A 27,228-nucleotide genomic window follows, 5' to 3' on the forward strand; every position below is an offset into this window, starting at 1 on the left:
TGATACTGATAATTGTAAGACAAGAAATGACTTTGGATTCTAAGAGGATAAGACGTCTTCTTACCACTGCGGAGCAAAAACAGAAGGTACGGACCTATTCAATCATTTAGCAAGGTAGGAGGCAATTCCTCAATAATGCGGTAGCCAAATTGTCAGAATCTTCATACTCAGAGGGTTGGCCTTTTTTGCCTGAAGAACCACCCTCTGTAGGAGCGCTAGGACCGGCGTGAATGGTAGTTTCCTGATTTGCTGGGCCACCTGGATCCTTTCGCTGAGTAGTCTCAGTTTGCGTGGAATCGATCTTGTCTGTTGTCGTCGGCTCCAAGGGAGCACCTGGACCAACAACCCCCGAACCAATAGCTCCTGAACCAACAGTGTCTTCACACAGCTCAATGGTGACTGACGCAATGAAGGAAGAGTTGCCTAGGGAGCAGGGGAAGCGGAAGTGAGCCGTGTGGGATTGGGAGTGGTAAGAGCAAGCTTCGGTGATAATTTGCCCTCTTCCTCTGCCACGACCACTTCTGGTTGCAGGGGATCTATTAAAGTTGAATTCCGAAGCATCAGACAAAGGTTCAGAGGTCATGGAGGATGGCTGGCGAGAGACATGACCACGGGAGCTGCCTCTCCTGCAGCTCATCCTAGAGTGAGTTTTGGGCATTTTGAGGAAGGCAAGAGGAGCGGAGCCAACAGCAACGGAGGAGACAGAACGGGAGTTGCAGAGGAAGGGGCAGGACTGATTAAAAGGAAGATGGATGCATTGATGAATGGCAGCGTTCTTATCCCGAGCTAGATAGTGGACTAATCTTTCTCGAGAGCTAGGAGTGACATTCTCGCTGGAACAGCTTAAGCACAAGGGAGGAGCTAGAATGAAGAACAAACAAAGTGCCATTACAATTATACTGTTGAACTGAAGGGTGGTGGGGTGTTGTGTTAATGCAGCAATTAATTTGTAGTCTTGATTCATTAATTCAATCCTCATGCGAGGTCGGTTGGCGGTAGTGATGGGCCACGCACCTCCCTTCCACACCGTCGTCCAACTGTATGCCATATTATACACCCACATCCGGGTGGGATAGATCTTATTGCACCAGGAGAGTGCAGTCGTGCTTGAGTTGTGAATCATTGGAATTATTCAACGGGCTAGAGAAAAATGGGAGCTCTTGATCGGCCCCTTGATTAGCCAGTCTTTTTGCTACCTTATTAGCTGTATGTCGGATGTGCTTGAAGGATATGTTGCAAGGAACTTTGAGCCATTCTTCAATTTGTTCCAATCTACTTAGAAGCATCTAACTCGAAGTTATTTTTGTAGCTTAGGATCCTAATTGTAGCCTGATTGCAACCTCTATAAGGATTTGAGAATCGCCTTCGACCTCTAGAGGGAGAAAATTTTTGGTTTCTGCTATGCATAGACCCTGCCATAAGCTTTCCAGCTCGGTAGCGTTGTTGGTGTCTTTGCCTAATGTTCCATGATAGATATGCAAAACTGAGCCTGCCGCGTTTCTAAAGATGCCTCCATAGCCAGCCGGCCCAGGATTTCCCTTAGCCGCACCATCAAAGTTCAGCTTGTAAGGGTGGATGGCAGGAGGTGACCAAAAATGAGCTGACTCAGAGTGAATGGAGGTGCTGGGTTTGATATGATCTATAGAGGTGAGATCAAGGTTCCAATTGGCGAGAATGAGATGCTCCTGGGGTAGGACTGGCATATCTGAATCTTGCCATCGTTTAAGAGCCAAAGTTTCTTGAAGATTCTGCCTGAGAAGAAACCAAAGGGTATCAAGAGGCGAATTATGATTTTTGAAGATCCTGTTGTTTCTTTCCTTCCAAATGATCCAATAGATGAAGCCTGGAAGGAGGTGCCAGAGGGAATTAAGAAGAGGACTTTGGAAAGGGTTCCGAGGCCAATTTCTGATGGTGTTTACTGTGTCTCCCTCTTTTCTACCTGATCTTCTATTGCACTGAGCTGCTCTTTCCCACATTTGAGCTGCTAATGGGCAAGTGTCCAAGAGATGATTAATGTTCTCTGAATGTAGATTGCAGTTGGAGCATCTGGATGGCCCAATAAATCCACACTTTTGCAGGTTATCCCAAGTGAGGATCCTTTGTTTTCTTAGAAGCCAAAGGAAGGTAGAAACCTTAGGCCAAATGTTTGGTTGCCAGACTTGGTCCCAAAGTGGGTCTTTTATAATCTACAAAGGTTGATAAAGGATTTGATAAGCCTCCTTGGTAGTGAACAAGCCCTTGGTAGTGTATCCCCATCTCAATCGATCTTTCTGATCTGATAGTTTGATTTTCCTGAGTTTGAGCTCATTGTCAATCTCATCATAGGTTTCCTCCTGCCAGTTGGCTTGCCATGTATTTTTCGATCTCCAAAGCTGAAATCCGTGGGAAGAATGTTGTTGCCAGAATTGATGTACATAGATTTGCTCATTTTGCTGCATGGTTATTTGCCACTTGGGTTTGTGAAAAAGAGAGGCAAGTTTGGGAATTTGTTGCCAGGAATCTTCCCAGAATCTTGCAGTGTTGCCTGAGTGGATTTCCCAAAAGCTGTGCGCTTGAATGAAGGCACTATGAATTTTGGCAACGTTCTAGATTAGTGAGCCAGGAGTGGTAGAGGAGAATCAGATTAGCTCCTCCACAGGACTGCCTGGAGCGTATTTGGCTTGCCATAGACGACCCCAGGGAGTAAGCGGTTTGGAGAGCCAATTCCACCATATACATGCCCCCATGATATTGTTGCTATGGAGGGGGTCCCTCAGGCCTAATCCCCTAGCTGATTTTGGGAGACAAACCTCTGACCATTTAACTAGGGCCCATTTTCTGTTGTGGCCTGAGGAGCCTCAAAGAAAATTTCTTTGAAGATTGTGAAGAACCCATTTTGGGGTAGCCAAGATTGAGAACCGGTACAGAGGCATGGCTTGGAGGACAGATTTCACGAGGATGATTCTGCTTGTAATTTTGAGAGAGTGGTAGGTTTAGGAGGAAAGCTTGGTTTCTAAATTGTTAAAGGAGGGTCCTCCAGGTGGCATGTTTGATGGCAGAGTTAAACAGGGGAGCCCCCAAATATTTCGAAGGAAGCTTGGCTATCGAAAAGCCCAGAATCCAGGCTATATTCCTTTGAGTGAGAATGGGAGTATGGAAGAAAAAGAGTTGAGATTTGGAGGCATTGATGGATGTGCCAGAGGCGTCTGAGAAAAGATTGAGCAGGTGTTTGAAGGCAGAGGCTTCTTGTACTGAAGGATAGCCAAAAAGCATATTATCGTCAACAAACTGTTGGTGAGTAATGGGGGATTGGCCATGCAGTGAAATGCCCTTTAAAGAGTGTGAAGTAGTAGCAGAGTGAAGAAGGCGGCTTAACCCTTCAGCCATGAGAACAAAAATGAATGGGGAAAGAGGATCTCCTTGACGAATACCCCGAGAAGGATGAAAAGGAGGGGAGGGGGATCCATTGAGAAGGATGGAGAAGCAGGGGGAGGAAATGAGATTCATGATCCATCGTGTCCAGGTGGCATTGAAGCCGAATGCTAATAAGATGTGTTTAATATAGGTCCAGCTGAGTTTGTCGAAAGCTTTGGAGAGATCTAGTTTGAGAATCATACCTGGTTTTTTCAATATCTTGAGTGAGTGGATCACTTCGTGGGAGAGAATGATACCATCCAGAATCTGGCGCCCTTCTACATATCCTGTCTGCTCTGGCGAGATAAGGAGAGGGAGAAGAGGTTTGAGTCTATTCACCACTACTTTAGATATAAGCTTGTAGATGACATTGCATAATGCAATCGGCCTAAATTTATCAGGAGTCTTGGAATCTTCCACTTTAGGAACGAGCGCTATGAAGGTCGTATTTAGGGAAGGTAGAACCCAGTGCATCGATCGTGATTCATCCACGAGCTCCCAGACCTCTGTTTTGATATGCTCCCAGAAAGCATGAAAGAAGTTGGTTGTGAATCCATCAGGGCTGGGCGCCTTACCATCCTTGAGCTGGGCCATTGTGTTCTCCACTTCCTGCATGGAGATAGGCTAGAGAATCCTATTGTTGTGATCCTCATTAATGATTTTAGGAATGTGTTGCACTATAGTTTGTATGGCTTGATTTCTGCTACCCGGCGGTTCTCTAAGAGTGTCCTAAAAGTATTCTTGGAATTCCTGTACTATGTCTTCATGCACATCCAGGTGCTCCCCTTGTTGATTGTTGATGAATGCGATGTTGTTGTGTATTCTCCTTTGAATGGTTGACCTATGAAAGAACTTAGTATTTTTCTCCCCGTCCTTGAGCCATCTGATCCTGGATTTTTTTTTACAGAGAGTCTCTTCTTGTTGCCTACGCATTTCAATCTAATTTAGGAGTACCTGCTCTTGTAGTGCATAATCCTCCATTCAACCCTCTGATATGATACATTGTTGCAGTGTGTTCATTTGCTGCTCCAGTGCTTTCCTTTGATTGAATATGTTGCCAAACTGAGTGCGATTCCAAGTTTTCAGCACTTGCTTAAGGTATTTTAGCTTTTGTTGAAATTTAAACATCTTGGCTCTGCAGGGGGAGTGAAGGATTTCCAGGTAGCTATTAACACATCTTTGAAATTGGGATGAGAGAACCAGAAGGATTCGAAGCGGAAAGGTCTGTTGCTCTTTGACTCTGGACGCGACCACTGAAGCATTATAGGCCAGTGATCTGAGCCTGCTTGAGGCAAAATGGAAGCATGGAAATCTCCGCCCAGATGAATGGCGTTATCCGACAGGAGGAAACGATCAAGTCTGGAAGCTATATGCTGAGATCCTCTTCATTTGTTGGTCCATGTAAACATACCATTCGAGGTCTGAAGATCCATGAGATGATTTCTAGATATGAAGTCTTTAAAGCCAATGTTGTCCCCTTCCAGTCTTGCTCGACCTCCAGATTTTTCCTCCAGCGCTATAATGATGTTGAAGTCACCACCACTTATCCATAGGGGATGGCTTCTGCCAGAGCTAAGAGCTGTGAGAGTGTTCAGCAAATCCAGCTTTTTTTGAAGATCTTGAGGAAAATACACATTAGTGAGAAGACCATGGATATTGGTACCAATGAGGTGGAAAGTGGTTTGAATGAAGAAGTGAGAGGCATGAAAATCTTGAAGGGAGAGAATTTGAGGGTTCCATAAGATTTCTAGCCCTCCAGAAGCGCCTGATGCATCCACAGAGGCTGAGCGAAAACTTGTCCAAACTTTGTTTAGAATTTTCTCCAATACAGTGCTATTGCCTTTGGTTTCTTGTAGAAAGACTAATGTAGGCCTTTCCTGCTGAATCATGTTTTTCAAAATTCTATGTTTTGTAGGGTTGTTAAGCCCTCACACATTCCATGAGATTAGCTTCATGAGGAACCGTGGGGAAGAGCTTTAAAGAACTTGGTCAGCTTGGGGAATTCTCTAGAATCCACCAGCATTTCTCCAATAATGATAGTCCTTTGCAAATCTGTTTTGCGCCCTCATTTTTTCGTGTCTTTCAAAAAAAAATTACCATCCCAAGGACTACCTACCTGAATGCCAAGATATTTGTTTTGTTGTGCTCTGATCAGAACTCCTTCAAGTTTGTCGATCTCCCTTGGGGGAATATCACTGAAATATTTCTGTCGACACGCTGCTTCCAGTTTGAGTAGGTCCAGACCTCCTAGATCTTCACTTTCTGGTCCCTCCTCCATGAGTGATGGTTTGTCCTGTTCCTCCTCATCTGACCTTTGATTAATATTGTGGGCTAGAGAAGCATCAATCTCCATGGCGGAAGATGGTATAGTTGTTTCTGAAGCGAGATTTTTGTCAGTAGAGGTTGAGGCGGGAGTGCTGATTGGAGCGGACTTAGAGGGCAGAGCTGAGGGATTTGGGGGAGGCACAGGGGTGGAAGAGGAAGGATCTGAAGGCGGGATGAGTGTATGATCCTCCATGAAGATTGGAGAGGACAAGATTCCAAAGCTATTCCGAGTTTCAGGTTTCTTGGGATCTTCTGGAGCAACTGGAGGTTTCTTGGTTTGCTTTCTACGGCTAGGAACTCTTGTGAATCCTTCAATGTCTTTACTTTTCTCTGATGCGGATGCTTTTGACTAAAGATTCAGAGGGAAATCCGTGAAAAGATGGCCATGCTCATGGCACTTTCTGCAGCGAAAAGTAATGTGCTCGTAGTCTATTGTTTGTACCCATTCATAATCATCATGGAATAAACTTACCGAATCCGTGAGTTCTTTGGTTAGATGCATGTGTACACAGATCTTGGCATAGGAGGTGTATCTTCGGTATTTGGTTTCCTCAGCGACTTTGATGAAGACTCCTAGGCTGTTGCCAATGTCCTTTAAAGTCTCCTCGTTCCAATATTCCACAGGAAGAGAATACAAGCGTATCCATACCAGAGCCCAGGTGAAGTCCTCTTTGTTTGGATTGAACCTCGCTTTCCATTCTCAGAGATATAGGCCTGCAGAGTTGAAGAAATAGGGACCAATATTATAAACACAAAGGATATAAACCCAAGGTTTCAATATTAAACCCTAAAATTAATCCCAATATTAGAAATCATAATATTATAGCTAATATAACAAACCGTAATCTAAAACTTTAATATATTAAACCTAATATGAAGCCCAACAGTATAACGTGTAATTTTAAAACCTAATTTTGTAATGTTGTGGTGTGACATTGAATAAATTACAATGAAATATAACATTGTGACAATGATTAGTAGTTTTAGTATCACATTGCAATAATGTTTGTCATAACAGGTCGTTGGATTGTTTTTTGTATCAACCCAACCTCACAAACTCAAACCGTAATATAGTGTTATAATGTGACATTGAAAAAATTGCAATGTAATGTAAAACATTGTGATAATGAATGTTAGATTTGGATGTCAAAATGCGACATTGGATAGATTTCTGCACCATTCAAACGTCACAACAATAAACCCTAATGTTAAATCAAATATTATAAACCATAACATTATAGAACCAAAAATATCAACCCTAACATCAAAACAACGATTATAACCCTAATTTTGTAATGTGGTAATGTGACTTTGAATCAATTTTAATTCAATGTAGTGTTCTAACAATGATTGTCTTTACCACCTACACTAAAATTCTTTATCTCAAACATCACAACATTAAACCCTAATGTTAAACCAAATATTATAAACCATAACATTAGTGACTCCAATGATTCCTCAGAAATCAGATAACTTTGCCAACTCACAGAGTAGTGACACATTAATAAAGATGCGCAGTGGAAAGCAGAATGATAAATCAAAAAGAAAAGTAGTTAACCTGTCCTATCTGGAATTGGATCCTGTAGTCATTAATATTCTCAACAAAGGTTTGGGGTTTGTAGTGACACCTAAAAACCTTCCCTTTGAAAAGATGATTTGTAACATAGAGGAGGGGATCAGTAACCTTACTGTGGAGGATAAAGAAACATTGAGGCAAGAATGCTCTCTAATCATGAGGAAAACCAAACTCCCCAAAAGAAACCTGAGTAAAGAGGAACAAAAAGCCTTCAATTCCTTGCGAAGCAATGACAAGGTCGTGGTTCTTAAAGCAGACAAAGGAGGAGCTACGGTCATACTGGACAAAGAAGAATATGTTTGTAAGATGAATGATCACCTAAATTGTGGCAGCTATAAGAAGCTAAGCAGCAATCCCATCCCCAAAATCGTGAAGGATGTAAAGAAGATTATCTCTAATTCAAACCTCGACGAAAAGTTAAAGAAGAAGTTGATCCCCTCCTGTGAAACTATTCCCAAAATCTATGGATTACCCAAAATCCATAAGGAAGGGGTCCCCCTTAGACCAATAGTTAATACTATTGGTTCCCCAACCTATGAGCTTGCGAAATATGTTGCAAAAATTCTCAAGCCCCTTGTCGGAAACACTGATTCCTTCATCAAGGACTCCCAGGACTTTGTGAATCTTATTAAGAATGAAAAATTGGAACATGATGATATCCTTGTAAGCTTCGACGTGGTATCCTTATTCACTAAGATCCCTCTTGATGAAGCCATTCAGGTTATAAAAGAAGTTGCTGATCCTGGGACTGCAAAGCTGGCTGAGATCTGCCTAAGGTCGACTGTGTTCACCTTCCAAGGAGTATTTTATGAACAGACATCCGGTGTGGCAATGGGGTCCCCCCTTTCGCCAATAGTGGCCAACCTTTACATGGAATACTTTGAAAAGAAGGCCCTGAATTCATATCCTTTGAAACCAGCCTGGTGGAAGCGATTTGTCGATGACACCAATATAAAATGGACTCATGGTAAAGCAGAACTCGAAAAGTTTTTCACTCACTTAAACTCGATCTCTCCAGATATAAAGTTTACAATGGAACTTGAAGAAAACAAGAGCATTCCGTTTTTAGACGTCCTAATCATCAGAAAAGAGGATGGCTCTTTGGGCCATAAGGTTTTCAGGAAATCAACCCACACAGAGAGTTACCTCCATGCTGATTCCCACCATCACCCTGCACAGAAGGTTGGTGTTCTAAACACGCTGGCCATCAGAGCCCTTCGAATTTCCGACTCAGAGCACCTGGAAGAAGAGAAGAAGCATCTAATCTTAACTTTTAAAAGTATAGGCTACAAGGAGCAGGAAATTAAAAAGGCCATAGAGAAAGCTGAAAGAAAGTTGTTGTCTCATGAGCCTAAGGCTCAAGACCAGCCTAATTGTGGTATTGTTTTTCTACCGTATATCCATGGGATTACGGACAAAATCGCCAAAATCCTAAAAAAGAAAAACATTGTCACTCATTTCTCAGCCCCAGGTACTATCAAACAAAGTTTGAAGTCCGTTAAAGATGATATCGACAAGCAACAGCTTAAAGGAGTTGATAAAATAGAGTGTTCCTGTGGAAAATGCTACATTGGTGAAACAGGTCGCTCCCTCCAGACAAGACTCAAGGAAAATGGCGCGGATATTAAGAACGAAAGATCTCGTACTTCAGCCCTGGCAGAGCACTCCTTAAAAACTAAACACCATATCTGTCTGGAAAGCGCATCAATTATCGCTAGGGAAGAGAAACATCAGAGACGAAAGATCAGAGAAGCGCTTGAAATTATCAAACATCCTCATGATCTAAACATAGATAATGGTGTGGAGATTAGCGGGAGCTGGCTTCCCTTGATCAAGGAAATAAAAATCGCAAGCGCATCCCCTGGTAAAGGCCTCAGCAGGTAAGTTATCCCTCTCCTTTCTTGTGTCTTCAGTCTTTGTTTTCATTTAGATCTAGGTATAGAATTTCGGTTAAATTCTAGAATATATTAACCCTAGATATTAAATTAATTTCCTACTAGTATTAATATTCCCTAGGTTTAAAATCAATTTCATATTAGAATTAATATTTCCCTAGGTATAATATTAATCTCATATTAGAATTAATATTATATATTAAAACAAATTAATATTAATAATATAATTAATATAATTAATTTTATTAATAATAATTAATATATTAATAATAATATAATTAATTAATATTAATTAATATATTAATAATATAATTAATATAATTAATATTAATAATTTAATATTCCCTAGGTTAAAATCAATTTCATATTAGAATTAAATATTTCCCTAGGTTTAAAATTAATTTCATATTAGAATTAATATTATATACTAAAACAAATTAATATTAATAATATAATTAATATTATTAATATAATTAATATAATTAGTATTAATGATATTATAATTAATAATAATATAATTAATATAATTAATATTAATTAATATATTAATTAATTGATAATAATAATATAATTAATATAATTAATTTAATTATTATTAATTAATATATTAATAATAATATAATTAATATAATTAATATTAATAATATAATTAATATAATTAATATTAATAATTTAATTAAATTATTTAGAATTAATTTTTCCCAGTTTCAAAATTAATTTCATATTAGTATTAATATTCCCTAGGTTAAAAATCAATTTCATATTAAAATTAATATTTCCTTGGGTATAAAATTAATTTCTTGTTAGAATTAATAATATTATATATTAAAACAAATTAATTTTTAAAAACATATTAACATTATATATTAAATCAAAAAAAATTTAAATATTAAAATTATATATATAATATTAATAAAAATTAAAATTAATATTTTTATAAAAATTTTAAAAATCTAATTAATATTAAATTATATAAAAATTAAAATAAAAATTATTATTTCAGCCGACAGTTTGTTATTCCAAATGTTTTATCCTCATCACTATTTATTATTATTTCTCCGTTGCTCTTCTGTCATCATCATTCTCTTATCCTGAAGATGGATCCCATTTGGGATTTGAAACGTTGGTACAAAAATGTTAAAACTGTGGATTCTCCTATCAATGATTCAAAAGATTCAAGCCACAGATCTCTGAAATCCATAACCATAACATTATAAAACAAAAAAATATGAACCCTAACATTAAAACCCAATATTATAACCCTAATATTAAACCCAAGATTACAAACCCTAATATTAAATCCTAATTTTGTAGTGCGACAATGTGCCTTTGAATATATTGGAATGCAATGTAACATTCCAACAATGATAATCATTATCTCTTACAAAAAAAACCCTTATACTAAACACTATATATTAAACACCCTATATTATAATCTCTAATATTATACCTAATATTATAAACCATAATATTAAACTTAATAATAGTTGACCATGGTTGACCTAGGTTACTTGTGGTTGAACATGACTGCCAATGGTTGACAAAAGTCAACCATGCTAAATAGTGTCAACTATGGTGGACAAGGGTTGACCATGGTGCCCACAAATAGCTATTTAAAAATCCTAAGAATTATAAACCCAAGGGATCAATATTAAACCAGACCACACTAAACCGGTGGGAGCAATAAATCAAAGGAATTAATATTAAAAACACAAATTTTAATATAAACGCAACAAAATTATATTATAAACCTCAGGATTAATATTAAACCCAAGGATTAATAACATAAACCCAAGGGTTTACAAACCCTAGGGATCAATAAATCAAAAGGATTATTATTACACACACAAAGGATTTTCACTATTATAACCTCAAGGTATTATTAATAATATAAACCCAAAGGATTGATATTATACGGCTGATATATAGTTGATATAACAGAAGTCAACCATGAGATTACTATTATATGCTTGATATATGGTAAACATAGAGTTAACCGAGTTTGATCATAGTAAACTATTTAAACTTTCAATATGATGCTAACTATAGGGGTTTAGCTCTATTTATCTAGTATAGTTGACTATGTTTGACTATGTGATTGAGCATGGTAATCATGTTGACTACAATTGACTATGATTCTCATGTTTACTATAGTTGACCATGTCAATAATTGTCAACATGTCTTAATGTATATATTATTTATAGTTAAGACATTACAAACATGTAGATTTTAATATATCACTAATATATCATTAATGTCATAGTACACTTTTATCAATCTTATTTAAATTTTATAATAATTTTATTAATTTTATGAGTATATCTTAATATTATATTAATATCATAATTAAATATTAATAATATATTTAATATTAATGATCTATTAAGTAAATATGGTATTACTACGTAATATTATAAACCGTAATAATATAAAGGTAACATAATAATAAAACATATTAAAATGTCGTAATACTAGTTTATAGATTAATTTATTAACCTATAGTTGTTAATATATTATTAAGTTATTAATAGGTTATTAATAGTAATAATGCTAATTGATTTAAATTGTAGGTACATATTTAAAAAGGAAAAGAAAAAATTTATCACACGTATATTAAGTTATAATAATACATATATTTAATTAAACATTTCATTTGAAATTACATTTTAATTTTAATTAAAAAATATTATTTTAAAATTCATTTTTCAAATCTTTTTAACCTTATGAACTACTTTATCTTTTTCTATTAATTAAAACTCAAAATTATTTTTAATTTTATTAATTTTTTATTAACTAGTTCATACCAATTTGGTGAATTTGGTTGACTTTTCATATTTCCTTTTCTTTGACTGTCTTTAATTTCTAACGTTTGAAGAAGGCTTTTGATTTCTTCAGCACTCTTATTCTCTGTCTCATCAGAAACTACATCCCTACTCACAATAAATTTTTCATTGGTCAAAATACGGTACCCTTTCTTCTCATTAGAATAGCCAATCATTGTGCATTTCAAACTTCTTGAGTCAAGCTTAGTTCGTTTTTCTTTCGGAACTAAGGCATAACATACTAATCCAAAAACCCTAAGATGTTTAACTCGAGGTTTGAAACCAAACCAAGCCTCAGAAGGTGTGATTCTGTCTAAAGAAGCAGTTGTAGATCTGGTTTTTAAGTAGACAACTCTATGAATTGCTTTTGCCTAATATCTTGGACTTAACCTTTTAAAAGTTAACATAGATCTCGCCATTCCTAAGAAGGTGCGATTCATTCTTTCTACTACCCAATTTTGTTGTGGAGTGTAGACATTTGTAATATGTCTTTTATGCCATTATCATTGCAATAAATTTTGAATTCATTTGAAGTGAATTCTCCCCCATTATCTGTCCTGAGAGTACCTATCTTTTCTTTGACTTCATTTTCAACAAGTTGGCAAAAAATTTTGAACTTTTCAAATGCTTCTGACTTTTGCTTTAAAAAATAAACCCGAGTCATTCTACTGAAATCATTAATGAAAAGTAAGAAATATTTGCTACCACCGAATGAAGTCTGTAGTGGTCCATAAACATCACTGTGAACTAGTTGTAGCAGCATGTTTGCGCGCCATGAAATTGTTGGAAAGCTTTCTCGACATTATTTTCCATAAATGCAAGCTTCACATTTTGCATTTTCCTTTTTGAATGTGGGAAGTCCTTTAACCATCCCTTGTTTCTACAATTGAGAAAGACTATCAAAATTTAAATGGCCATATCTTACATGCCATAATCGTATAGGTGAAATTCATGTAGTCACTGCCCCTGCAAAATCAAAATGCCTTGGAATAACTGTACCTTTCATCCTTAACAATTTTATATCTTCATAACCTGTCATCACAGTTTTCAAGCTTAGTTTGACTGAATTAATCTTCACTACGCCATCTTCCATAATTACCTGTTGTCCTGCTTTTCGAATCGTGACTAAAGATAACAATTTTTTCTTAAAGGTTGGCACATACCATACATTTGAAATCATTTTTTCTCCAATGCCAAGGAGAAAAAATTTAACTGTTCCTTTTCCATAAGGAGCATGTTTTGTATCATTTGCAAGAAAAATGGAATTAAGTTGGAAATCTTGAAAATTCCAAAAAAATTCAAGTTAGCAAGTCATGTGCTGAGTTGCTCCTGAATCCAAGATCCAAGCATCTTCATAATCACTTCTAAGATGGGATGAAAGTTGTAATGCCGATGAAGAAGTAAAAACATATTCCGAGTTATCATCATCTTGATCATTTGCAAATTTTGTTGAGCGCTGATGAAACTTGGGAATTTTATTAAGAGAAGTTCAACAATCTTCAGCATAATGTCCAACTTTGTTACATCTTCACCATACAATTTGACTTAAGTCTCTTCCTCTTCCTGGAGATTGTCCTCTGCCTCTGCTTTGACTTCTGTTTTGAGGTTGTCCTCTACCTTGATTATTATTTCCTCTTCCTTGATTGTTTCCTCTGCCTTGAAAATTACTCCTGCTTGAACTGTTTCCACTATTAAAGTTGTTTCCTCAACTTTGGCTTCTACCTCTACTTTGTACATTATGTACTACTTGATTCTGATTGAAATTCCCTCTGGCTCTGCTTCAAGAACTGTCAGTTGATGATTTACTAGTGCTGGCCTCTGTGAAAAGAACATCTTCACCAACTTTCTTTTTCTTCCCAAAGGTTTTATCATGTTGGGTCAACATATCGTAGAGCTCATCAAACTTTAGCTTCTCTAACTTTCCAGTTAATTGTAGAGTCTCCAAAAAATGTGTGTAAGAAGAAGGAAGTCCAACAATTAAAATTGTGACCATAAAACTATCATCTACAGCTAGAAACCCAACATTAATGATTTCCTACCTAATATTCTTAAGTCTTGAGATATATTAAAGAACATCACCTCCTTCAGTCAATTTTTGTTGCAACAATTTTAATTGTAGATCAACTTTCTTTGATTCAGACTAAGTATCAAAGAATTCTTTAAAATTTCTCAAAGCAGACCATGCATCTATAGCATTTTCTATATGGACATACATTTCATCGTTCAGAGAAGATTTAATGAGAGCTAATGATTTGGCATTCTTAACTTCCCATTTTTCTAGTGCAGCTGCATTTGTGGGTTTTATTTGACTTAATATCACCATCACACATACCCTGCCACAATTCATTATAAATGAGAGTGCTTTCGATGAGGCGTTGCCATGTTTTATAAGATTTTGTACCTTCAAGTTTGTTGGAATCATAAAACAAATTAATCAACTTTGACATTGTAGTGTTGAAGCTTCGCACCAAGAATCAAGCTCAAGAAAAAATATAAAGATGGGCAACACAACACGCAACACACTACACAAAAACGATCTATCAGGGCTTGGCCTTGACCCTCATATAGTCGTTGAAACAGAAGAAAAATGACTGAGCTTTGCACTTGGCTCTACTCAATTCTAAAAAATTTACAAGGTAACTTTCAAAATTTGACTTTTACAATGATGCCCTTGCAAAACCTGGTAAAAAATTGTTACCCCCCCTCAAAGTAAAATTGCTTTGAGTTACAATGTCACACTTATCTCTCCATATATAAAAATAACTACAAATAAAATCACCTAATTACTCCAAAAAAATTACTGCCCTAAGCATTTACAAATAATAATTCCCCAAATACAAAAAAAATAATCACTCCAAGGAAAAAAATACTCCACGCACCTTATTACTCCATTCCAACAAAATCAACGTCAATAATACTTATCTCTCCATTAAAAAATTACCATTATTGCATGGGGGTGGTTACTCTGTAGATTTGTCCTTCTTTTCTGCAGTGAGATGCTGCCAAATTAAAAAGAAAACTCAAAACCATAAACTCATATTCAAGAGGGCTAAGAAATATATCAAAAAGTACAGGGACAAGGGCGAGATCTCGTCAGATAGAAGAGAGAAACCAAACTGAGTGCAGGTTTCTATGTTGATTCAGAAGCCAAGATGTCGAATATCATCGCCCTCTTGATTAATCACAAGAATGTTGGCTCGATTGGCGCCCTTGCAGGATTTGCTCTTGTAATAGTTTTTACATAGAAGTACCTGAAATCTCCTGGTGGACAGCATAGAAGACTAGAAAAACAAAGAAATTCACCAACAACAAACTCTGATGACAACTCCCAATCAACTGGAGAAACAGTCTTGTCTTCTACTGTTTGTTTCACCCCAGGAATCTAGTACGATGCAGTTAAGTGTGGCACAAGTTGTGAAGCAGCAACTGAATTGTGGTCGAAAGATTACATGCTAGTTGCTTGGCGTGGTACTTGAGGAGTCTACCCCAGAAGAGCTGTTGAAGCATGTTGTTGTGAGGCCCATGTTTGTGGATGTTCTATTGGAGATTGCAAAAGGTTGTGATCTCTATCTAATTGCAAGGGTTCTTGATGATGATAATGCGGAAAAGGTTATTCCAACGTTGGATGTTGTTGGAGTATTTACAGTTGGTGGCATGAATAGAAACAAGGTTCTCTTTTACAGTACAGAGACTGGGAGATCATCCTTTGTTCGGCAGCTGGAACCAGATTGGCATATCGACACTAGTGCTGAGATAATTTCTCAATTAGCTAGATTTATTCGCTATCAACTTCATATTTCACCTATTGGGTCGGGATACATTGTGTCATGCCCCTACACCTGCGGTAGTCTTTGAACTGCTTATAGCGAGGTGCGGCACCACCAAACACTTTCTTTTCACCAATACTTATGTTTTTGGACTACGCCTAACATTCAACTTTTCCTACTTAGTTTGTGTTTCGCAACCAAGTATTATTATGTTTATCCTTTATACCAATGAATACCCATACACATTCATTATCAACAGCAATTATAAACGAAAACACAATTGCACAGTATAAAGGGAGGGGCAACTCCCTGCAATATGAGTCTACCCAATATCAATATATTATACAATCTTCACTTTTACAATGCACAAGTTAAGTCATGGGAAACTTCAAATTTACACTTAGTCAATTTTCACAACTTCGGCAAACTCGGTTGCCCGGCTTGTCGGCGCCTCCGCACGGTTGTCGTACGACTCTCCAACCCTTTGTTCACCTCGTCGCACAATCGTGTCGTTTTCCCAACTTGGGCGCGCCTCCAAGTCGCCACATACGGGCGCCTCCACCTAAGACACACTTCCGTTCACAGCCCAAAACACCAACAAGACTTCGTGCACACTTGCACAATGGGCGGGCGCTCACCCGAGCCACCAAGACACCCATGCTAAGACTTGGCACAAACGGGCACTACACGTTCACCGTGCACGCATCAATTGATCACCAGGCACAGCTTGCCCAACGCCTTCACCCAACTCCAAGTGTGTTTCCAAACCGTGCGGCTAAACCAAGAAGTGCGCATGAGATATGCGCCTTTACCTCCTCTTATTCTCGCGCACAAGACTGCGCACTCTTCTCTTGGTGCGAAGTGATGATCGAATTCGTGATGTCCAAATGCTCTCCAAACACATTACATTTATACTCATCGCAAGTGTGGGTGGGGCTTGCCCGGCTGACCACCCAACCATCGTTCACACACCCCTTAGCCATCGTTCAACGCCCAACTTTAAGTCGGCCTACCCGCTATCGCAAGTCGGCCTCAATTTAAACGCTCCATGCTCTAATCCGGGTATAAACACTGTCGCATTTAATTTGTATCACAGGTTTCGTCACAAGTCTTTTATCGCAAGTCTATCGCACATGTGTCATGCCTCCATCGCACAACCGCCGTGCGACCCAACTCTCCTCTTGCCCCCGCGCGCGCCCAGCTCGACTGGTGCCCAAACGCATCGCACATCCGCAAGATGTTACATCCTCCTCCACCTGAAATCGTTATCATCCTCGAAAACATACCATCCTGGTAGCCATCCACCAAGATCATGAATATCCATGATGTCAACTCCTCCACATACTGCAACCATCTCTGCATCATATGTAGAACCATCGTCTCCACCATATCTCGCCCCGACAACCATCTGTCACCAAGATCACCATACCAAGGTATACACCTCATCGGTATGTCATAAATCGGAAATCATCTCAATCCATGACCATCGATCACCTTGTCACAATTTCCACATGCTGCTCCTCATCATGGAAGGCTGGCCCCTCCATCCAAGCTACATGCTCACTGCAACATCTCGTGTCGACCTCATCATGTGTCATCATGTGAACTGCTGCCATGATACTCCAACACAATGCTAACACATCTCTGCACACTTCGCGACCCCATGTCTGAACTAGTTGGGTAGCTAATCCAACTGTCACGCTCAAACCATGAGAGTGAACATCCTCATGCCATCATCAGTCGTTTCTCAAAACATCCCGTCACATCCTCAACTCGATCAAGAATCCATCTCCATATAGGTGTAAGCCATGCTCAGGTCCATGAAGTAGTCCTCATCTCATCTGCAACATGATGTCCATGATGTTTGGTGTCAATGTGCTACATGAAATTAGCCACATCTATCCCAACATTATCCATGTGTGCATCTCTTCCATATGAAGAGATCATCTTATCAATCTCCAACTCTCGGTGTGCCACATCCAGGTCCATGAAGAAACCTCCATCGTATCTGCAATGTGCCATCCCTCAAGTCTGCCATAGAAACAAGTATACACTTGTCTCATCTATCCATGTGCTACCCATAATCATAGATCAATCAGCTCCCATGTGTCAAAAGTAGTTAAGTCTTGGCTCAACCCATGCCCAAGTGTTGCCACCAAGGCATCATCATCATTGTAACTCCATCACTCCAAAGTGTCTCATATCGATCCTCCACATCAAGTCACTCTTTCAAGCCATTCCCATACATGTACTCAGAAGTATGCACCTGCATCATAGTATCTGACCTAAGCTCCTCAATGCATCAGATCCCCCAAGTCCACCATATATGAAGTCTCCCTAGAAGTCACAACAATCTCATGTCATCATGAGCTCCATAAGTCATCCCCAACCAACACTCTAGCAAGCATACAAGTCTCGGCCCAAAGCTCTCTGCAAGATGCCTCAGCTCTCCATGTAGTAGGAATGCTCCATATTCTGCTCACAACTCCATCAAATTCCATGGCCTTGTTGTACATAAGTGCACAACCTCTCCATCAGCTTATAAGTAAACCATCTCCACGTCACATCAGTAAATCCACCTGCACAACATCCCTGCCTTGGCACTCCTCATTAGATGCCCATAAGTGACACCTCTACAAGTGCTCCTGCACAATGTCCCTGCATAAGATTGCCATGCTCCATGTTTTCAACCTGATGTCCATAACTAAGCTGCCCATGTAGTCCAACCAAGTAGATTCATCACAACAATCAGTCATCCTCATCCAAGTCTGCAATCTTCGGTCTAGTGAACTCGATCACCCAACCATATCATCATCATCATCACGAGTCCCTTCCATCATAGCTCCCCCCTGAAGATCCCACCAAGACTATCTCTTGGTCTCGGCCATGAGAAGTCCACCCAAGTATCATCATACCTCAAGTATGTGCCCTCCAATCTGTCCATGAGTCATGCCGGGCACTTAGCCAATTCTCCATGTGGCTAAAGCATGACCCAATCCTTCGCAATGATCATCATGTTCCTCCCTTGTCACGGGCCTTTGTACCTTCTACCATAAGGTCACAAACAACCCCAACAAGTCCTGCAACAATCAACAATCCTTGCTTCTCCATACAAGGTCTCATCGTAGACATCCATGGTAAGATCCTCCCTAGCATCGACAAACTGACTTTGCCCTTCCCTGCATACGGTCCATCTACCAAATGCTCAAGTGAAACACAAGTATCAATAGTACTTACATCATCATCATCATCATGAGGCTCCTCCATGTGAGTATCCTCATCCATCCATGTCTGCAAACTGCACGATCTTGGTCCAACTTGATCAATCTCAAGTTCATCCTCCATCGTTCTCACAACTGCAACATCCTCGATCATCACGGCTTCCTCTTCCTTGTCAGCACAATCTGCAACTTCATCTTGCTCCATTGTCCAACCAAGTTGAAGAAGTTCGTCTTCAATATTCCTTTCCAAGACTTCAAGTTCCTTTCAAATCCTGGGATTCTCCTCTTTCATCTACTTCAACCTATATAAGATAAGCAAGAGCTTCCCTTCGCATTCTTCCAAACCAACCATTCCTTGTCGTTCAGCTTGGCCCAAGCACTAAGCTTCACCTCTGCTAAACCTGTTTGACCATTCACCAGCTTCAGCAAGTTTCCTGCAACCATGAGTCAGCCCTTGTTCCACTTGTATGTGAAACTAGCTTCCTTCACCTGCAAGTACCTGCTTCCACTGTCACTTCGTCATGAGCAACCCTGCTCTAACACCACCTCCAACCAAGCTCTGATACCAACTGTCGCGCCCCTACACCTGCGGTAGTATTTCAACTGCTTATAGCAAGGTGTGGCACCACCGAACACTTTCTTTTCACCAATACTTATGTTTGTGGACTACGCCTAACATTCAACTTTTCCTACTTAGTTTGTGTTTCACAACCAAGTATTATTATGTTTATCCTTTATACCAATGAATACCCATACACATTCATTATCAACAGCAATTATAAACGAAAACACAATTGCATAGTATAAAGAGAGGGGCAACTCCCTGCAATATGAGTATGCTCAATATCAATATATTATACAATCTTCACTTTTACAATGCACAAGTTAAATCATGGGAAACTCCAAATTTACACTTAGCCAATTTTCACAACTTCGGCAAACTCGGTTGCCCAGCTTGTCGGCGCCTCCGCACGGTTGCCGTACAACTCTCCAACCCTTTGTTCACCTCGTCGCACAATCATGTCGTTTGCCCAACTTGGGCGCGCCTCCAAGTCGCCACACACGGGCACCTCCACCCGAGACACACTTCCATTCACAACCCAGCACAGCAACAAGACTTCGTGCACACTTGCACGATGGGCGGGCGCTCACCCGAGCCACCAAGACACCCACGCCTAGAGTTAGCACAAACGGGCACTACACGTTCACTGTGCACGCCTCAACTGATCACCGGGCACAGCTTGCCCAACGCCTTCACCCAACTCCAAGTGCGTTTCCAAACCGTGCGGCTAAACCAAGAAGTGCGCATGAGATATGTGCCTTTACCTCCTCTTGTTGATGCGCACAAGACTGCGCACTCTTCTCTTGGTGCAAAGTGATGATCGAATTCATGATTTCCAAATGCTCTCCAAACGCATTACATTTATACTCATCACAAGTGTGGGTGGGGCTTGCCCGACCGACCACCCAACCATCGTTCACACACCCCTTAGCCATCGTTCAACGCCCAACTTTAAGTCGGCCTGCCCACCATCGCAAGTCGGCCTCAATTTAAACGCTCCACGCTCTAATCCGGGTATAAACTCCATCGCATTTCATTTCTATTGCAGGTTTCATCGCAAGTCTTTTATCGCAAGCCTGTCGCACCCGTGTCGCGCCTCCATCGCACAATCGCCGTGCGGCCCAACTCGCCTCTCGCCCCCGCGTGCTGCTCGTCCGGCGCCCAAATGCGTCGCACATCCGCAAGACGTTACACATTGCTTTTAATATGTTGGGTTTTGATAGTTTAGAACGCTACTTCGAAGGCGTCATCAGAGGCATATTTTTTTAATAATAACAAAAAAATATTTTCAGATTTAAAAATCTAAAATCAATAATAAAATTTCTTTTCCTTCAAAAAAACTAGAGAATTTCCATACCAATCATTTGTTGATCAATTCAATGGACTTTTTTAGGAACTTGTAGAGTTGGAATCTCTTCCTCACATCAGCTGTAGTACTACTGGAGCTCTAGTACCACAATAATGGCAAAAGTGTCCTTAGACACGTAATTTTATTAATCAGAAAAAAAAAACAATTACATCTGGAATTTTGCAAGAATTTACACCCGAACAACCAAACACTCTTGCAATGAGCTATTTATAAGTTCAATGTCCTAACTACATCTAATTATCGATCATTTATGCAATAACAAGTGTCCACTTACAATAAAAGCTATTCAAACAATTTTACTAATAATTTTCCTAAAATAGAGCATCAGATACGACACATTTGTAAAGTCATATCTTTTACAACAATATACTAATTCTAAATGTCTCCATTAAATATACTAGATTAATAATTATTAATTTAATATTTTAAGTTAATAATTATTTTATTCAAACTTAATACCCTATCATAATATTTATTTTTAATCATCTCACATAAATATCTTTTTCATTCATCCGCGAGTAGACAAGTACATGTGCATGCATATATATTCTTAACTAAGTGCCATTGGAACTTTGATATTTTGTTGTCATGGAAAACCATTGTACATGCAATATTAAATCACTCGATTTGTGGTGCAATGAGAAAAACATAGCTTTAATTGAGATATGGATGTGATATCTTTTCGTAAAAGCGAGATAGTGTGTCCCTAATTTCGTTGGGCTATAATTTTTTCCTTAAGAAATTCTGCCCCTCATTTTATTAGAATATGACATTTCCCTTACTAAAGAAAGTATTGGAATATGATATTTTCCTTAAAGAAAGTATTTTGTAAACCAACGGCACAAAATCTGTGTAGTTAGAAGCAATCCCACGAGTATTTCATTATAAATTTTCCAATCCTATCCTATAGTTTTGATCATTGCCAGGCTTGGAATTTGAAAGTTTTGATCGTTGGCAAGCTTTGAATTTGGAATCGATCGTAGGCAATGTTGGAATTTGACATCAGACCTACACGTCAAATTTGATGGCTAAAAACATATTTTCAGAAGTATTGAGTGTGTGAACTATGACGAGTATCTAACATTGGTGACCGTATTAAAAAGTTAATTTGATTGTGATGAGCAGTTTACCCTTCATTTAAATTATCCATAAATAAACCATTATATTTTTTTACTTAATGAATCCCTAAAATAGTTTTTTTAATTAAAAGATAAAACTAACACAAAAAAGATTTGATCATAAGAACAAATATTGACCAGCCTAAAATAGTTTTTTTAATTAAAAGATAAAACTAACACAAAAAAGATTTGATCATAAGAACAAATATTGACCAGCCAAATGCTATGTATCACTTAATAGCTGCATAATGAAAATGACAACACAAATATAAAAACCACAAGCTAGGAGGAATATAACCATTTAATTGTTAGAAATTAACGGAGAATAGGTTACATAGTTATGGGATTTCAGAGATCTGTGGTTTGAGCTTTTTGAATTTTTGACCGGAGAACCCACAGTGATGGAATTTTTACACCAACGTTTCAAATCCCAAATGGGATCCATCATCAGGGTAAGAGAAAGATTTTCTTTTTATTTGACATTCAGTTCCTATTAATTAGGAATCTGTTTTTACCTATATATCTATTTAATTCCTGATGATTAATGAATAATACTGAGCGAATGCATTTGCTGGTGGGAGCTCCTGGTGATCTGCACCTGTGAGCTCCCGTGTGTTTGGTCCAAACTTCTGTCTTCTGCATTTCTTATCATGGTATCAGAGGTAGATCTGAACCTGTGTTGTGAGGAGGTGCATCTTGATGTACCGGAGCTACAAGACTGAGAGACTTGTACGCTGATTTGAAAGAGGGCGACTGAGGCCAAATCGTCGATTGGATTGGAGGCTAAATGCGTCGATATTCGCGAGACTGTAGTGTATAAGAGCGACGACTCTGTGTTTTGAAAAAATGCTGTTGGCGGTGACTGTCTCCGTGATTGAGGAGATGTGGCGTGTAGGAGGCCGTGGATGAGGCCGATTTTTTATTGTACTGATCGGAGGAGTGCGTTGGCAGTTGATTCGTAGCTGGAGAGCTACTGAGGAGCCACTAGGAGGCCAGATTTAGCTGAGCGTCCAGGTTAAAAAAAAATTGTTCCGTGTTTTTTTTTTTTTCTCTCTCTTGTGGTGGGCAGCGAATCAGGCCCAAAGCTTGCGGTTTCAGTGAATCTGTGGTGCTCACGCGCACTGGCTGATGCTGCTACAAAATTAAATTTGAGCGAGTCTTTTGAATAGGGATACTGCCAAGGGTGTGACTCGAATGTTGTAGAGATCCAATGACTAAGAGGTGATTGGCTAGTTCACTCATTGATAAATAAATAATCCAACTCTGCTGCTCGTAGCTGGATTTGATGGCTTCTCTGCTTCTCCGTGTAAGATAAACGCCAAATTTCCCATCTCTCATTGCAGGAGGATTTGATCCAGCTGTTCTGAGATGAAATTCGATCCGCAGCGATTAAAATTTACAATTGCTCATCAGAGGGATCGTTCGGGCTGCGCATCAGAGGGGTTGTGAAATAAGAAAATTGTGTGGAGGCAGCGTGGTGCAGCAGATCTGTGTTGGCAGCTGGTCCAAGCTGGTGCCTGCACAGAAATGAATATCCTTCCGCTTCGGGAGGAAGAAGTCGCTTAGATTGCGAGAAGGCCTCGGGAGCTGTTGTTGTCGCGTGATTGAGAATTGTGAAGTGAATCGTTGCTCCATGCAAAGAGATGCGGTTGGGACTGTCGAGGAGGCCGAAGGGCACTGTAAAAGAGGTCGGGACTGTTGAGGAGGCCGCAGGAAGCCGGAACTGCCGAGGAAGACGCCGCTGCGTGACAGAGTGGACTCACTGTTGCGGGCGAGCCAGAGGAGTTGCTGCTGAGGATCTGCTTTTTTAAGTTGCCGGGGTAACCTTTTTTTTTTCAAGATGAATTCTCAGACGGCAGATTATTTAAATGAAAGCAGCAAATTGGATGGTTCCAATTACATAAATTGGCAATTTAAGCTTCAGACTTTGCTTGAAGGTCAGAATACCTACAGCATTGTCATCGGTGATGAAGGTAAGCCAACTGTTGCAAATGGTGGAACGAATGCAACAACTCAAGAATGGGAGAAAAGGGAGCTGAAGGCAAAGGTCCTACTAAAATTGTCAGTTAAAGATTGCATCATCCCTCATATTCGGGATTGCAAGATAGCGAATGAGATTTGGACAACTCTGAAAGACATGTATGAAATCAAGAACACCAGCCGAACCTTGTTCCTCAGGAAGAAGATCCTCTCAATCAAGATGGAGGAGAATGAGTCTGTTTCATCATTCTTATCTCAGATAAAGGAAGTTAAAGATAAACTATCTGATATCGGTCAAACCGTGGCAAATGATGATCTGGTGACAATCACCATGAACGGTATGACAGATGACTATCAGATGTTTATAACTGGATTGAATGCAAGGGAAAAGCCTCCAAGTTTTGAAGAGCTTACTGGAATTTTGCTACATGAAGAGGAAAGGAGGTCGTCTCTCAAGCCTCAAGATCCAGATCTTGCATTGATAACAAAGTTCAAGCCAAAAGGGATAGCGATGGCTGACCAGAGGAGGGGCAACACATCAGAAATGACACCACAAGGTATGACCTTGTATAGAAATGACTCTGCTCCTGAATGTTTTTATTGTGGTAAGATAGGCCATATTGCTAAATTTTGTCGCAAGAAGAAGGCAAATCAAGAGAGGTACAATCAGAAAAGGCATGGAGGTCATTTGGCAGATGCAGATGCAGATACAGACCCAGATCAAAATCTGGATGTTAGACTATTTATGGCCGAGGGTGACACTGCTACTGAGGAGGATGAATCAGATATTTTGATCGTGGATTCTGGAGCCTCCTCGCATATGTCAGGTAAAAAGAAATGGTTCAGAAATTTTAAAGAATCCAACACTGGAGTAAAAGTCTATCTTGGAGATAATAGTGGGTACGAGATCAAGGGACATGGAGATGTCCTTGTTACTCTGCCTGATGGTAAGATCAGGAATATATTTGATGTGTGGTATGTTCCTGGCATTAAGAAGAACCTGATTTCTGTGTCCAAGATTACATATCAGGACCTCAAGGTAGAATTTTTTAAATCTTATTGCATTATTAAGGATTTGTTGGATCAAATGAAGCCCATTGCTACAGGTATTCGCATAGGAGGACTCTACAAGTTGGATGTGAAAAGTATGCCTCAGCAAGCCTTGATGACGTCAAATAAGTCTGCTGAAAATCTGTTACGGGACAGCAGGTATCCATCATCAATGGTACCTGCTGAGAAGGTAATTGGAGCGCTTCACACCCGAATGCTTCCGTTTCAATTGCTATCCCGGCCCCTAAACCCGAAGAAAATGAAGATCGACTCCGACACCATTCAAAGGGCCCGAGAGTGGATCCGAACAGTAACAATGACTAAGAAAGCAGTGCTGGTGGGATGCAATTATCCAGGAACCAAGGCGGAGCTGAAGGGGTGCGTGAACGATGTGAACAGAATGTACAAATGTCTCTTGGAGCGCTACGGGTTCGAGGAGGAGAACATAAGAGTACTCATAGACACCGATGACAGCTACCCTCAGCCCACGGGAGTCAACATCAGGAGGGCCTGGAAAACACTGGTCGAGGGCGCTCGGCCAGGAGACATAATCTTCTTTCACTACAGTGGCCATGGCACTCGCCTGCCTGCTGAAACAGGGGACCAAGATGATACCGGCTATGACGAATGCATTGTGCCCTGTGACATGAATATCATAACAGATGATGACTTTCGCGATTTTATTGATAAGGTCCCAAGGGACTGTTTGTGCACGATAGTTTCATATTCCTGTCATAGTGGGGGCTTGATTGAGAGGGCAAAGGAGCAAATTGGAGAGAGTACCAAAGATGGGGATGAGCAGCCTGAGCAGAAGAAACACAGTAGATTTGGCTTCAGAGACCTTTTATCTGAGAATGTCCATGATGCCTTTGAGTCTCGAGGTATTCATTTACCTTCCCATCATGAACACAAGGATAGACATGAATTTGATGAAGGAGAAACACAAGAGATAGAATACCGCGGGAGAGGACATGCTAAAAACCGCTCTCTTCCTCTGTCTACCTTGATAGAAATTCTAAATGAGAAAACTGGTCGACATGACATTGATGTTGGGAAAATTAGGCCAGCTCTTTTTGACATATTTGGAGATGATGCAAGCCCCAAGGTGAAGAAGTTTGTTAAGGTTCTTCTGACCAAACTACAATCTGGTGATAATGATGGTGGCCTCCTTGGGGCCATTGGAAATTTGGCTCAGCAATTTCTGAAGCAAAAGTTGGATGGAAGTGATGAGGGTTCTGAGTATGTAAAACCAGCATTGCAGGAGAAAGTTTCAAGTACCCAAGAAGTCTATGCTGGATCCGGCAACAGAGGGCTTCCAGATATGGGAATTTTGGTCAGTGGTTGTCAAACTGACCAGACTTCTGCTGATGCAAATCCCACAGGAACCACAATTCACTAAGCCACTAGGAAGACTGAAGTTTGATTTGTTTAGGGACATTTTAGGTGTGTTTAAAAATCCCTTTCTCCATTAAGGGGGGATGTTAGAAATTAATGGAGAATAGGTTACATAGTTATGATTTGCTCTTTATTTGACATTCAGTTCCTATTAATTAGGAATCTGTTTTTGCCTATGTATCTATTTAATTCCTCATTTTGCTGGTGGGAGCTCTTGGTGGTCTGCACCTGTGAGCTCCCGTGTGTTTGGTCCAAACTTCTGTCTTCTGCATTTCTTATCATTAATTGTATCCTCGGTTGTCATTTATATTAATACATTTCACTGTATACTTTAAGTCTCTCCATTTTCCTCCGATCCCGGTGCGAGCTAGCTAAAGATCTGCCTAGGGATCATCGTCATGAATGATTGTTTAATGGTTCGGGTCGGCGTTTCCCACAACCTCACACGCTCCTCCTCCTTTATGATATGAAGGGTGGTAGATCACATCTTATCCACTACATGCAGTTAGGCAGTCTATTAAAAGTACAGGTGGTGGGAGCGGAGGATTATTTGCAAACATTTGTCTGATCATCAAACTGGTAGAGGGGGCCTGTAACAATTGTTTTCTGGTTCCTGGCACGTGGAACACAGGGAGAAAACTCGATAGTGGTCTGTCTCTGCTCGCCGTTGCCTATCTGGTATGCTTCTATGCTTGTCATATTCCACGGGTTGGGGCTGGAATTTGTGATTCGCTTTGCTTTTGGAGGGGAAAAG

The 27,228-nt window shown here is 39.6% G+C and overlaps 2 pseudogenes; both read left to right on the top strand.

The window, feature by feature from the left end:
* The first annotated feature begins 5,744 nt into the window (after positions 1–5,744).
* LOC149212777 (ubiquitin-conjugating enzyme E2 enzyme activator PEX22-like) lies at positions 5,745–23,860 on the top strand (annotated as a pseudogene).
* Positions 23,861–25,355: 1,495 nt separating this feature from the next.
* On the top strand, positions 25,356–26,516 carry LOC149212778 (metacaspase-4 pseudogene; annotated as a pseudogene).
* The last annotated feature ends 712 nt before the right edge of the window (positions 26,517–27,228 follow it).

Source organism: Pinus tabuliformis, chromosome 1_1, assembly GCF_031772625.1.
Source record: "Pinus tabuliformis cultivar Carrire ecotype Pingquan chromosome 1_1, CPIR1, whole genome shotgun sequence".
NCBI classification, from domain to species: domain Eukaryota; kingdom Viridiplantae; phylum Streptophyta; class Pinopsida; order Pinales; family Pinaceae; genus Pinus; species Pinus tabuliformis.